This window comes from Hyla sarda, chromosome 1 (genome assembly GCF_029499605.1).
Source record: "Hyla sarda isolate aHylSar1 chromosome 1, aHylSar1.hap1, whole genome shotgun sequence".
Classification (NCBI taxonomy): Eukaryota; Metazoa; Chordata; class Amphibia; order Anura; family Hylidae; genus Hyla; species Hyla sarda.
The window spans coordinates 535,590,423-535,605,140 of NC_079189.1; the positions used below are offsets into that span (position 1 = coordinate 535,590,423).

The 14,718-nt window shown below is 45.0% G+C and overlaps 1 protein-coding gene across 4 annotated transcripts in view; it reads right to left on the reverse strand.

The window, feature by feature from the left end:
* NIM1K (NIM1 serine/threonine protein kinase) overlaps positions 1 to 14,718 on the reverse strand; it is a 107,855-nt gene that overhangs the window by 67,879 nt on the left and 25,258 nt on the right. Inside the window, exon 1 of one of the 4 annotated variants that reach the window (XM_056540619.1) lies at positions 5,427 to 5,565. The exons of the other annotated variants lie outside the window; for them this stretch is intronic. The gene's annotated coding sequence lies outside the window, so the exon portion shown is untranslated. Of the gene's footprint in view, positions 1 to 5,426; positions 5,566 to 14,718 lie in introns of those variants that run through there. 4 annotated transcript variants of the gene reach the window in all.

Here is a 14,718-nt window from a genome sequence, read left to right on the forward strand (position 1 = left end):
GCCAGCTCCTGCACCTCCTCCGCAGCGAGTGGCCGCTTCCGGCCTACGACTATCCTTGCCGGATAAATTTGATGGGGACTCTAAGTTTTGCCGTGGCTTTCTTTCACAATGTTCCCTGCACTTGGAGATGATGTCGGACCAGTTTCCTACTGAAAGGTCTAAGGTGGCTTTCGTAGTCAACCTTCTGTCCGGAAAAGCTCTGTCATGGGCCACACCGCTCTGGGACCGCAATGACCCCATCACTGCCTCTGTACACTCCTTCTTCATGGAGATTCGAAGTGTCTTTGAGGAACCTGCCCGAGCCTCTTCTGCTGAGACTGCCCTGCTGAACCTGGTCCAGGGTAATTCTTCCGTTGGCGAGTACGCCATCCAATTCCGTACTCTTGCTTCCGAATTATCTTGGAATAATGAGGCCCTCTGCGCGACCTTTAAAAAAGGCCTATCCAGCAACATTAAAGATGTTCTGGCCGCACGAGAAATTCCTGCTAACCTGCATGAACTTATTCATCTAGCCACTCGCATTGACATGCGTTTTTCCGAAAGGCGTCAGGAGCTCCGCCAGGATATGGACTTTGTTCGTACGAGGCGTTTTTTCTCCCCGGCTCCTCTCTCCTCTGGTCCTCTGCAATCCGTTCCTGTGCCTCCCGCCGTGGAGGCTATGCAAGTTGACCGGTCTCGCTTGACACCTCAAGAGAGGACACGACGCCGCATGGAGAATCTGTGCCTGTACTGTGCCGGTACCGAACACTTCCTGAAGGATTGTCCTATCCGTCCTCCCCGCCTGGAAAGACGTACGCTGACTCCGCACAAAGGGGAGACAGTTCTTGATGTCTACTCTGCTTCTCCACGCCTTACTGTGCCTGTGCGGATATCTTCCTCCATCTTCTCCTTCTCTACTATGGCCTTCTTGGACTCTGGATCTGCAGGAAATTTTATTTTGGCCTCTCTCATCAACAGGTTCAACATCCCGGTGACCAGTCTCGCCAGACCCCTCTACATCAATTGTGTTAACAATCAAAGATTGGACTGTACCGTGCGTTACCGCACGGAACCCCTCCTAATGTGCAGCGGACCTCATCACGAAAAAATTGAGTTTTTGGTCCTCTCCAATTGCACTTCCGAAATTCTCCTTGGATTACCGTGGCTTCAACGCCATTCCCCAACCCTTGATTGGTCCACAGGAGAAATCAAGAGCTGGGGTACTTCTTGTTTCAAGGACTGTCTTAAACCGGTTCCCAGTACTCCCTGCCGTGACCCTGTGGTTCCCCCTGTAACCGGTCTCCCTAAGGCTTATATGGACTATGCTGACGTATTTTGCAAAAAGCAAGCTGAGACTTTACCTCCTCACAGGCCTTATGACTGTCCTATTGACCTCCTCCCGGGCACTACTCCACCCCGGGGCAGAATTTATCCTCTGTCCGCTCCAGAGACTCTTGCTATGTCTGAATACATCCAGGAAAATTTAAAAAAGGGGTTTATCCGCAAATCCTCCTCTCCTGCCGGAGCTGGATTTTTTTTTGTGTCCAAAAAAGATGGCTCCCTGCGTCCTTGCATTGATTACCGCGGACTTAATAGAATCACGGTAAAGAACCGCTACCCTCTACCTCTTATCTCAGAACTCTTTGATCGCCTTCAAGGTGCCCACATCTTTACCAAACTGGACTTAGAGGTGCTTATAATCTCATCCGCATCAGGGAGGGGGACGAATGGAAGACTGCATTTAACACCAGAGATGGACACTTTGAGTATCTGGTCATGCCCTTTGGCCTGTGCAACGCCCCTGCCGTCTTCCAAGACTTTGTTAATGACATTTTTCGTGATCTCTTATATTCCTGTGTTGTTGTGTATCTGGACGATATTCTGATTTTTTCTGCCAACTTAGAAGAACACCGCCAGCATGTCCGCATGGTTCTTCAGAGACTTCGAGACAATCAACTTTATGCCAAAATGGAGAAATGTCTGTTTGAATGTCAATCTCTTCCTTTCCTAGGATACTTGGTCTCTGGCCAGGGATTACAAATGGACCCGGATAAACTCTCTGCCGTCTTGGATTGGCCACGCCCCTCCGGACTCCGTGCTATCCAACGTTTTTTGGGGTTCGCCAATTATTACAGACAATTTATTCCACACTTTTCCACCATTGTAGCTCCTATCGTGGCTTTAACCAAGAAAAATGCCAATCCCAAGTCCTGGTCTCCCCAAGCGGAAGACGCATTTAAACGGCTCAAGTCTGCCTTTTCTTCTGCTCCCGTGCTCTCCAGACCTGACCCATCTAAACCCTTCCTATTGGAGGTAGATGCCTCCTCAGTGGGAGCTGGAGCGGTCCTTCTACAAAAAAATTCTTCCGGGCATGCTGTTACTTGTGGTTTTTTTTCTAGGACCTTCTCTCCGGCAGAGAGAAACTACTCCATCGGGGATCGAGAACTACTGGCCATTAAATTGGCACTTGAGAAATGGAGACATCTGCTGGAGGGATCAAAATTTCCAGTTATCATTTACACCGATCACAAGAATCTCTCCTATCTCCAATCTGCCCAACGGCTGAACCCTCGCCAGGCCAGGTGGTCGTTGTTCTTTGCCCGTTTTAACTTTGAAATTCATTTTCGCCCTGCCGACAAGAACATTAGGGCCGATGCCCTCTCTCGTTCCTCGGATGCCTCGGAAGCAGAGGTCTCTCCGCAACACATCATTCCTCCTGACTGTCTGATCTCCACTTCCCCAGCCTCCATCAGGCAAACTCCTCCAGGGAAGACCTTCGTTTCTCCACGCCAACGTCTCGGGATTCTCAGATGGGGTCACTCCTCCCACCTCGCAGGCCATGGGGGCATCAAAAAGTCCCTGCAACTCATCTCTCGTTTCTATTGGTGGCCGACTCTGGAGACGGATGTTGTTGATTTTGTGCGGGCCTGTACTGTCTGTGCCCGGGATAAGACTCCTCGCCAGAAGCCTGCTGGTCTCCTTCATCCTCTGCCTGTCCCCGAACAGCCTTGGTCACTGATTGGTATGGACTTTATTACTGACCTACCCCCATCCCGTGGCAACACTGTTGTTTGAGTGGTCGTTGATCGATTTTCCAAGATGGCACATTTTATTCCTCTTCCTGGTCTTCCTTCAGCGCCTCAGTTGGCAAAACAATTTTTTGTACACATTTTTCGTCTTCACGGTTTGCCCACGCAGATCGTCTCGGATAGAGGCGTCCAATTCGTGTCTAAATTCTAGAGGGCCCTCTGTAAACAGCTCAAGATTAAATTAAACTTCTCTTCTTCTTATCATCCCCAATCCAATGGGCAAGTAGAAAGAATTAACCAGGTCCTGGGTGACTATTTACGGCATTTTGTTTCCTCCCGCCAGGATGACTGGGCAGATCTTCTACCATGGGCCGAATTCTCATACAACTTCAGAGTCTCTGAATCTTCTGCTAAGTCCCCATTTTTCGTGGTGTACGGCCGTCACCCTCTTCCCCCCCTCCCTACTCCCGTGCCCTCTGGTTTGCCCGCTGTGGATGAAGTAACTCGTGATCTTTCCACCATATGGAAAGAGACCCAAAATTCTCTTTTACAGGCTTCATCCCGCATGAAAAGGTTTGCCGATAAGAAAAGAAGAACCCCCCCCATTTTTGCTCCCGGAGACAAGGTATGGCTCTCCGCTAAATATGTCCGCTTTCGTGTCCCCAGTTACAAACTGGGACCACGCTATCTTGGTCCTTTCAAAGTCTTGTGCCAGATTAATCCTGTCTCTTACAAACTCCTTCTTCCTCCTTCTCTTCGTATTCCCAATGCCTTCCATGTCTCTCTCCTTAAACCACTCATCATCAACCGTTTCTCTCCCAAACTTGTTTCTCCCACTCCTGTTTCCGGTTCTTCTGACATCTTCTCCGTAAAGGAGATACTGGCCTCCAAGACGGTCAGAGGAAAAAGATTTTTTTTGGTAGATTGGGAGGGCTGTGGTCCTGAAGAGAGATCCTGGGAACCTGAGGACAATATCCTAGACAAAAGTCTGGTCCTCAGGTTCTCAGGCTCCAAGAAGAGGGGGAGACCCAAGGGGGGGGGGTACTGTTACGCCGAGCGCTCCGGGTCCCCGCTCCTCCCCGGAGCGCTCGCAACATCCTCGCAATCGCAGCACCCCGGTCAGACCTGCTGACCGGGTGCGCTGCGATACCTCTTCCAGCCGGGATGCGATTCGCGATGCGGGTGGCGCCCGCTCGCGATGCGCACCCCGGCTCCCGTACCTGACTCGCTCTCCGTCGGTCCTGTCCCGGCGGACCTACAATTTAAAGGGCCACTGCGCCGCTGATTGGCGCAGTTGGTTTAATTAGTGTATTCACCTGTGCACTTCCCTATTTAACCTCACTTCCCCTTCCCTTCCTTGCCGGATCTTGTTGCCATCGTGCCAGTGAAAGCGTTTCCCAGTGTGTTCCTAGCCTGTGTTCCAGACCTCCTGCCGTTGCCCCTGACTACGATCCTTGCTGCCTGCCCCGACCTTCTGCTACGTCCGACCTTGCTCTTGTCTACTCCCTTGTACCGCGCCTATCTTCAGCAGTCAGAGAGGTTGAGCCGTTGCTAGTGGATACGACCTGGTTGCTACCGCCGCTGCAAGACCATCCCGCTTTGCGGCGGGCTCTGGTGAAAACCAGTAGCAGCTTAGAACCGGTCCACTAGCACGGTCCACGCCAATCCCTCTCTGGCACAGAGGATCCACCTCCTGCCAGCCGAATCGTGACAGCTCTATTATTGACTACGTTCTGTTTCACCTAGCACCGCCGATGGGACCCCTTGTACAAGTACCTATCTGTTGTAAACCTCCGGTGTGTATCCTTTATTATTAGACCCTGTGGTTGCTAGCAGTGCCACTTGTTTTTCTCTTCTCTATTGGTATACATATATATATTGACCACTATATGGGGGCACTGCATATATGAGGGCAGCCAGCAGGGGCACTGAATATGTTGGGTACTATATGGGGGCTGGGGGCACTGTATATATGGGGCAACGGGCATTATATAGGGGCACTGTATATATTAAGCACTATATGGGGCACAGACACTATATGGGAGCACTGTATAGAGGGTGCTGTTGTTGGGGGGGGGGGGGTCACCAAAATGTAGCTTTGCTTGTGTAGGCAAAAATCCTTGCACCGGCCCTGATAATACGTTTCTATAGCACAGGGTATACAGTACTAAGTAATCCATGCCGGATTTTCTTGCTGCTCGGCCTGGCTTAGTGAAGCTCCAGTACACACAAACACAGCTGTTAGTAAAATATATAGGCCAAGACAACAGCACAGAAATGACCACAGGCAAAATAACAATAACAACCAGCAAGACGCTATTCACAGACTACATTCATCTAGAGAGATGTATCAGGCATTCTTCCCAATGAGTAGAGAGGAACCCAACAAAATATTGAGGGCAGAGTAAAAACACCTACGAGGTGCGGTAATATATAAAATCCTGTATCTGGATGAGGCTAGTAGTGTCAGTGAATTTTGCAAGACAGTCCTAAGTTGCAGTCGGTCAGGGTTTTGTCTTTCAGGAAAGGATTGTGATGTCAGTAGCAATGGGGGAGATTTATCAAAACCTGTACAGAGGAAGAGTGGTGCAGTTGCCCATAGCAACCAATCAGATTGCTTCTTTCATTTTCCACAGGCCTCTTTAGAGGCCTGTGGAAAATGAAAGAAGCAATCTGATTGGTTGCTATGGGCAACTGCACCACTCTTCCTCTGCACAGGTTTTGATAAATCTCCCCCAATGAGTGAGCCGAGGATGGATTGGTTGGAGAATAGGTGTAACTAGATTTGTCAGGAAATATCAGGGACAATATTTATATACTTTTGCAAATACCCTTCCCATGACATGTATTTACGTGTGAATTTCCAAGTACAATTCACAGCATGTAACGTGGACTCTCAGAGGATGGCATCTAGACTGGTGTTAGGCCTCTTGTGACTCGGTATTAGTTGTGGCAATTCTCTTGTGACTTGTTAGTCTTTTGGATTTATGTAATTAAATCCCTCAATAAGGATTCCACTTGCTTATATGTACCCAAAAGTACCCCCCAAAATATCCCACACACAATATGCAACACTCCTCCTGTATTATAGTCGGGTTACCAGCTTGTAATATTATTATTATTATTTTAAATAGATAATATTTACATAAAAGGGAATCTGTCAGCTGTATTTGCTACTAAGAGGTGTAAACACTGTTGGATAGTTGTTAGGGTATAAAAGCAAACGCTACCTCTTCTGGATCCTACAAAATCACCATTTTATTTCTCAGCAAAGTGTCAACTTCCTTTATCGCCATCACCTCCCAGCTCATCTTAGATTGACATACAGGCTCTGTACATACCATATTTTTCGCCGTATAAGACACACTTTTTCTTCCCCAAAACTGGAAGTCTTATACAGCGAATACACCCCTATCACGGCGGTCCCTGCGGCCATCAACGGCCGGGACCCGCGGCTAATACAGGACGCGGTGATGCCCTGTATTAACCCTTCAGACGCGCCGATCAAAGCTGACCGTCTGAAGGGAAAGTGACACTAACCCGGCTGCTCAGTCGGGCTGTTCGGGACCGCCGCGGTGAAATCGCGGCGTCCCAAACAGCTTACAGGACCTTACCTGCCTCCTCGGTGTTTGCTCCGGGATCCCCTGCTTGGCCGGCGCTCTCCTTCGACATCATCACGTCGTCACGCACGCCGTCCCATCATCCAATAGGAGCGGCGTGCGTAGATTCGTGATGACGCAACGGAGAGCGTGGATCCCGGGGAAGAAGACGTCCGGAGCGTCGGGGACACCAGGGGGACGTGGCAACAGCGATGGAGCGACATCCAGGGCAGCGGTGACGGGTCCGGAGCGGCGGAGACACGTGAGTATAACCTCCTATCCAGTGATCTTCAACCTGCGGACCTCTAGATGTTGCAAAACTACAACTCCCAGCATGCCCGGACAGCCAACGGCTGTCCGGGCATGCTGGGAGTTGTAGTTTTGCAACATTTGGAGGTCCGCAGGTTGAAGACCACTGTTGGGTTCAGAATCTTTATTTTTTTAGATTTTGCACCTATAAATTGGGTGTGTCTTATACGCCGGTGCGTCCTATAGGGCGTAAAATATGGTAATTCATAGAGGTGAGAGCAAGCAAGAGGCTGTGGCCTCTGATGTCAAAACTTTTGTTAACGTGTACCCGTCAGATCCAACAACTTTTTTTTTAATATATCACTCAGTACCTAATCCTGACCATGTACATCTAATTTTTATGTGTCTAGCACCTTTATTTATGTTTTTTAGTACACTTTTAATTTAGCTCACTAGTCTGAATTCCTCTCAAAGGGAGGGGGTGTGGCCTCACTGTGCAGGTCTCCACCCTCTCCCTCAGTATGCTGTCTGCTCACATCTCCCCTAGCATTAGCAAAACTACAACTCCCAGCTTGTCCTCACTGACAGTAACCGGACACAAGCTGACAGTGGGAGGATTTTTCCTCTAGTTGTGAGCCCTGCACTCACAGCTTGTCTTGGGGTTAAAGGGGTTATCCAGGAAAAAACTTTTTTTTATATATCAACCGGCTCCAGAAAGTTAAACAGATTTGTAAATTACTTCTATTAAAAAATATTAATCCTTTCAGTACTTATGAGCTTCTGAAGTTAAGGTTGTTCTTTTCTGTATAAGTGCTCTGATGACACGTGTCTCGGGAAACGCCCAGTTTAGAAGCAAACCTCTTCTAAACTGGGCGTTTCCCGTGACATGTGTCATGAGAGATCACTTAGACAGAAAAGAACAACCTTAACTTCAGAAGCTCATAAGTACTGAAAGGATTAAGATTTTTTTAATAGAAATAATTTACAAATCTGTTTAACTTTCTGGAGCCAGTTGATAAATAAAAAAAAGTTTTTTCCTGGAATACCCCTTTAACCCCTTAAGGACGCAGGACGTAAATGTACGTCCTGGTGCGGTGGTACTTAACGCTGTGGTACATTTACGTCCTAAGCATAACCGCGGGCATCGGAGCGATGCCCGTGTCATGCGCGGCTGATCCCGGCTGCTAATCGCAGCCAGGGACCCGCCGGCAATGGCCGACGCCCGCGATCTCGCGGGCGTCCGCCATTAAACCCTCAGGTGCCGGGATCAATACAGATCCCGGCATCTGCGGCAGTGCGCGATTTGAATGAATGATCGGATCGCCCGCATCGCTGCTGCGGGGATCCGATCATTCATAACGCCGCACGGAGGTCCCCTCTCCTTCCTCCGTGCGGCTCCCGGCGTCTTCTGCTCTGGTCTGTGATCGAGCAAACCAGAGCAGAAGATGACCGAAAACACTGATCTGTTCTATGTCCTATACATAGAACAGATCAGTATTAGCAATCATGGTATTGCTATGAATAGTCCCCTATGGGGACTATTCAAGTGTAAAAAAAAAATTAAAAAAATTTAAAAGTAAAAGTTAAAAAAAAAAGTGAAAAATCCCCTCCCCCAATAAAAAAGTAAAACGTCCGTTTTTTCCTATTTTACCCCCAAAAAGCGTGAAATTTTTTTTATAGACATATTTGGTATCGCCGCGTGCGTAAATGTCCGAACTATTAAAATAAAATGTTAATGATCCCGTACGGTTAACGGCGTGAACGAAAAAAAAAAAAAAGTCCAAAATTCCTACTTTTTTAATACATTTTATAAAAAAAAAATTATAAAAAATGTATCAAAAGTTTTTTATATGCAAATGTGGTATCAAAAAAAAGTACAGATCATGGCGCAAAAAATGAGCCCCCATACCGCCGCTTATACGGAAAAATAAAAAAGTTATAGGTCATCAAAATAAAGGGATTATAAACGTACTAATTTGGTTAAAAAGTTTGTGATTTTTTTTTAAGCGCAACAATAATATAAAACTATGTAATAATGGGTATCATTTTAATCATATTGACCCTCAGAATAAAGAACACACGTCATTTTTACCATAAATTGTACGGCGTGAAAACGAAACCTTCCAAAATTAGCAAAATTGCGTTTTTCGTTTTAATTTCCCCACAAAAATAGTGTTTTTTGGTTGCGCCATACATTTTATGATATAATGAGTGATGTCATTACAAAGGAAAACTGGTCGCGCAAAAAACAAGCCCTCATACTAGTCTGTGGATGAAAATATAAAAGAGTTATGATTTTTAGAAGGCGAGGAGGAAAAAATGAAAACGTAAAAATTAAATTGTCTGAGTCCTTAAGGCCAAAATGGGCTGAGTCCTTAAGGGGTTAAATGCCTGTGTTGTGAGATCACTATAATGCTGTGACTTTATTTTTTTGAACTGGCTTCACTTCAAATTCCTGTTGGAGTTCGTTCTCTTAAACGACAAATCCCATTGTTCTTTGTTTTTTCTTCTTCCACACATCAGCCACCCCACCCATTGCAGCACACCTGTGTTGCCTTCAATGCAATAGACCAGTGTTTTCTGACCAGGGTGCCTCCAGCTGTTCTGCAAATTCTTGCAGAATGATCTTTCTCCCACCAAGCGGCGGCTTCACCCAATGAAGCAAAGACAGGGCTCCCACTGAACACCTGACTCGTGATGTAATGTCTCGGCCGCACTGCAACCTAGAAAATCTGAGACGACATTCATTTTGTATGCAGTTAAAAATTAATATAGATGCAAAAATCACAGAAGAATTACGAGACCACCATCACACACACAGGTACAGATACTATATTATGAACTGTGAAAGAAGAAGAAATGATCCAGAACTTTGAAAAACAGCAGCTTCATTTTCAAATCCTCTTTAAAATAGCATGGAGCTGTTACACTTCACATCATCTGAGGGGTCTTGACGCGTTTCGAGTGCATGCGCTCGAAACGCATCAAGATCCCTCAGATGATGTGAAATGTAACAGCTCCATGCTATTTTAAAAAGGATTTCAAATGAAGCAGCTGTTTTTCCAAGTGCTGGATCATTTCTTCTTCTTTCATTGCTGGACACACGGAGTCTGGGTGGAGATCCGAGCACGGGAACTAGTAGGTGAGCTGGACTTTCTATACTTTTCTGACTATATTATGAACTACATTCAATTTACAGAACCGTAGCATACTCAAATAAAAAAAAAATATCCTGGAATACCCCTTTAAACAGGGACACTTTTTATGGAGCCTTCTGATGATCAGTCAAATATAGGGTGCCCCACTGCTGGGACATTGATCAGCTATAATCTATGGAAGAACCCAGCAGTAAGTGTTCAGTTTCTCTGCAGCGCTACCACAGTCAAATGCAAGTATTACACAGTTCTCATCTAAATCGGTCATCATGGTAATTCAAAGCAATTAAAAAAAAAAAGTGTAAACATTTATTTGCCAAGATGGGTTGGACAAAAACAATAGACCTGACAAACATGTACGAACTTGACTCAACGTCTTCAAGGTTTCCAAGTCCTGTTATTAAATATCAAGTTTAAAAGCGAGTGCCAGCTAGAGTGATAGCATAGAATGTAATGTATGAAGGCACCTAGGTCTGATACGATCCACTGCAGAGGCTGCGTTGCCGGATCCTGCTGATTTAGACAGCCTAGAGCAGTGCCTCCTAATCGGGGTGCCTCTAGTAGTTGTAAAACCACAATTCCCAGCATGCCCGGACAGCCTTTGGCTGCCCGGGCATTCTGGGAGTTGTAGTTTTGCAACAGCTGAAGGCAACCTTGTGCGGAAACACTGGCCTAGAGTATGGGGACATGCATGTGTGGTGTCCCGGTACCGTATCCTATCCGGTACCTTTATTGTGGGTCCCCATAGCCAGAGTCCCTAGGACGTCGGGGTTCCAATTGTCTAGTCCACCCCTAGTCACCTCTCATCCAGTTGGTAATTGCCCAGTAACCACTTAGGATTTGAATATATAAGATTGTACAAATGTAAATAAATAGTAATTACCTGCCCATAGCGTAGCAGGACCTGCGGGTCACGTGGTCAGGTGAACTCTATGGTATTTCTGTTTTAGGACCTTTGGAGGTCCTTGTGACGTAGTTAATCCCATCACACTGTGTAACAGTGAATGACGGATGTTCGGACCAATCAGATTAGCCCCGCCCCTTGCCCATATAAGGGAGTGGTGGCCATGTTCTCTCTCTCTTGTTCCTGTGCAAGCAAGCAAGAAGCATCTGTGCTGCTGAGATCAGTGAGTCTAGGCCTGAACCTTGCGGCAACGGCCGATAACTTCTAATTTCTGAGTGTATCAATCCCCACGCACTCTGCAAGACCACCGGACCTTATCTATCCCCTAAATCCGGACGGATCTGCAATAATTACCCTAAATTCAGAGACTCTAATCTATTTCCAGTTCCGCAACAATTGTCAGTCATTGAGCTATATAAAGACTGTATTCCTGAGACTGTCATTGTTCACTGGATGTACCGCAAGCACTTAAGTAAAGTTACCCAAGTTCAAGTACCTTGTGGACCTTCAGTCATTTCATGCACCTATCGTTTCTGGGAAGGGCGGCGAAAGGCCGGAGAATTACCTCAGCATACTAGCCCTCAGCCTGGTGTCACGAACTATAGGGTTAACATTAACCCCTTATCTACTACAACTTCCCAACTACCGTACACCCCCCAAGGCATACCACACATGTATATATATATATATATATATATATATATATTCTTCTTGAAAACTCAGCTGTAGCAGAATCCCATTGATTTTAATGGGATTCTGCTGCACTGTGCACACAGCTGAATTTCCGCTGCAGATGTCCGCAGAAAGAATAGACGCATATGTGTCGAATGTGAATGCATTGTCGTCTATGAGACAGCGCATTTCCGCGCGCTCCTACCGCCCGCCGGATCATTTAAATGTGCGGAATGTCCGTCCGTCCAGACATTCCACACTGTATCGGCAATGTGAACATGGCGTTACTCTGATATACTCTAGTTGAAAAAATGCTGCCTGAACACGAATAACTAGTCAAGGGGGTGGGTGCTGGTGGCTAATAAAACAAAAAGGGGGTGTTTCTAGATGTTTGGGCATGTTCCCGGATGCAAGTGTGCAATAATTTGGGATTCAAATGTCGGTAAGTATGCCTATTGAGTAAAACATAACATTGGCCCTGATTTACTATTGTAAACCCAACATGAATTGCTTCAGAAATTCTGTCTGCAGCATAATTTGCGCCAAAATTTGCACCAGAATTGTAAAAAACCTGACTAACTCTCATTTTACTGAGAAAACCCCAAAAAGGGTTGTGGCCATCAGAAAAGGTGGGCTTGGCCACCGAAAAGGGGCATGTCGGTGACATTTTCACAAAAACCCAACATAGTTACTAAAGTTTCCACAGAAAATGTGGTGGATTTGAGCTGAGGAAAACCCGACAGATCAGAGCATGTGTAAAAAAGCAATGTGTAGAGAAAAGTGCAAAATGTAGGGAAACATAAGTAAATACCAAGGAAAAAAATTGTAGGAAATTAAAACCCACAAAGAAAACTACACTTCACTCTTAGTAAATCAGGGCAATTGAGTACAAACACTTTACTTTTGATAAAGTTAAATTTAAAGGGATATTCCAGGAAAAAAACTTTTTTTTTATATCAACTGGCTCCAGAAAGTTAAACAGAATTGTAAATTACTTTTATTAAAAAATCTTAATCCTTCCAATAATTATCAGCTGCTGAAGTTGATTTGTTCTTTTCTGTCTGGCAAGAGTGCTCTCTGCTGACATCTCTGCTTGTCTCAGGAACTGCACAGAGTAGAAGAGGTTTGCTATGGGGATTTGCTTCTACTCTGGACCGTTCCCGAGACAAGTGTCATCAGAGAGCACTTAGACAGAAAAGAACAACTCAACTTCAGCAGCTCATAAGTACTGAAAGGATTAAGATTTTTAATAGAAGTCATTTACAAATCTTTTTAACTTTCTGGAGCCAATTGACATATATATATATATATATATATATATATATATATATATATATATATATGTATATAAAAAATTTACTGGATAACCCCTTTAAGGTACAGTGACAAAATAAACATCCCGTCTAACACAATAGTCATGTTCCAGTGTACTGCCCCCCTCTGTTTGAAACTATGTTCTGCCAACCAAAAGACAACACTTTTCTTCTATACAAACTACAGTATGTACTCTCTTATCTGGTCTAAAAAATGTACTTGTATGGACCCGAGCTGCAATACCAGACACGGCCTATGGTCAAAAATGGTGCTGTTTTGGGGAAAAACAAATGACCGCTTTTCTCCAATATCATACATCCCCTTTAACTTATATCAACAGTTTCCTACTGATCTTCTAATAACGTTCTCAGTAAGTAAATGTCAGACTGGCTGACTGTACATTGTGTAGTGTGTGTTCACTTGTCCTTATGATTATCAGGTCTCTGTTGGCGACATTCTGTTTGAATTGGCACAGAACCGATGATTCTGGAATGAACAGCCTGGCATAATAAACCACTTTACCACCGGGATATTTTTACACATTTCTATAGGATAATGACATTCACAATAAACGTTATAATAAGACTCTTTATTTAACCGTCAGCGTATTTACCCACCTATGAATCTAACTATACAGATATTTATTTACTTTGGAGGAATGGATGAAGATGAAAAGAAAGCTGCAGTTCAAAATAGAAAAAATAACAATCGCCCAGTGTTTGTATGTGTTTTCTAGCTCAACCAAAGGTGAAGGGCCATGAGGGCCATCCGTGTGGCTGCTACAGGGCCCTGAATAGCAAGGGCCCATTTCACTTTTGGTCTTATTCCAGATTAAAGCACAGATGTGTGGTCCAAAAAGGTGCTGCAAAGTTAGGCTGCGTTTACACCACATTCCTGCTGTATGACACTGTATACTTGCAAAAAACTAAATAAATAAATATGCATGCTCTAGTGTTCACTTTAAAGGGTACCTCTCACAAAAAAAACTTTTGATATATTATAGATTAATGTATGCAGAATAACTTTACAATTGCATGTTATTAAAAAATATGCTTCTTTCTTTTTAATTTTCCACTTTGAAGAAATGACCACTAGGGGTCTCCCTACCAGTCCTGACAGCAAGCATTTCAGACTCATGCTGGAGTCCTAAACACTACGAGCTGCCAGTCTGCTTTGTTCACAGCCTGTTTTTTTTAGAGGTACCCTTTAATAGACTGGCTTATTTTTGCAGGTCTTTTGAATAGAGTACTGAGGGGTTTTTTTTTTTTTTATCACACAAAATAAAAGTATAGTTTGGGAAATGGATTGAATGTAGACACTAGTTGGCTACATTTGTTCCATTAACTTGAACTCATTTTTTGTGGGTACTCCTTCCCTCTCTATAGGGTTATGTGGTTGTGGAGGTAGGTTGGCAAAATGTACTATTTGTATTTGTTGTATTGTGTTACATTTTCTTGTTTTGTATTAGAAAATGAATAAAACTTATAAAACAAAAAGTTAACTCGTCATGGGTATGCCATAGTATATGTCAGCAATTTTGCCAGCATCCTGACATATACTGGTGATATCCAGCCTGAACATGGTGTGAACCCACCCGTGGCAAACATGTAGGTTATTAAAATGAGATGGGGGTGCCAACTGTTTTTGCCCCTTGTACTTGGAATGTGGAGGTGTCAAACAGCACCTGAAAGGATTCTTATCTTTGTTATAGGGCTCCCTGCCCTCTCTGGACTGCCCACTGAAAAAGCCTTGAGATCAGAGATGTATTTGTCATAAGGCACCCGTGGGGTGCTACCTCGGGCAGCATTGCTGGGGGG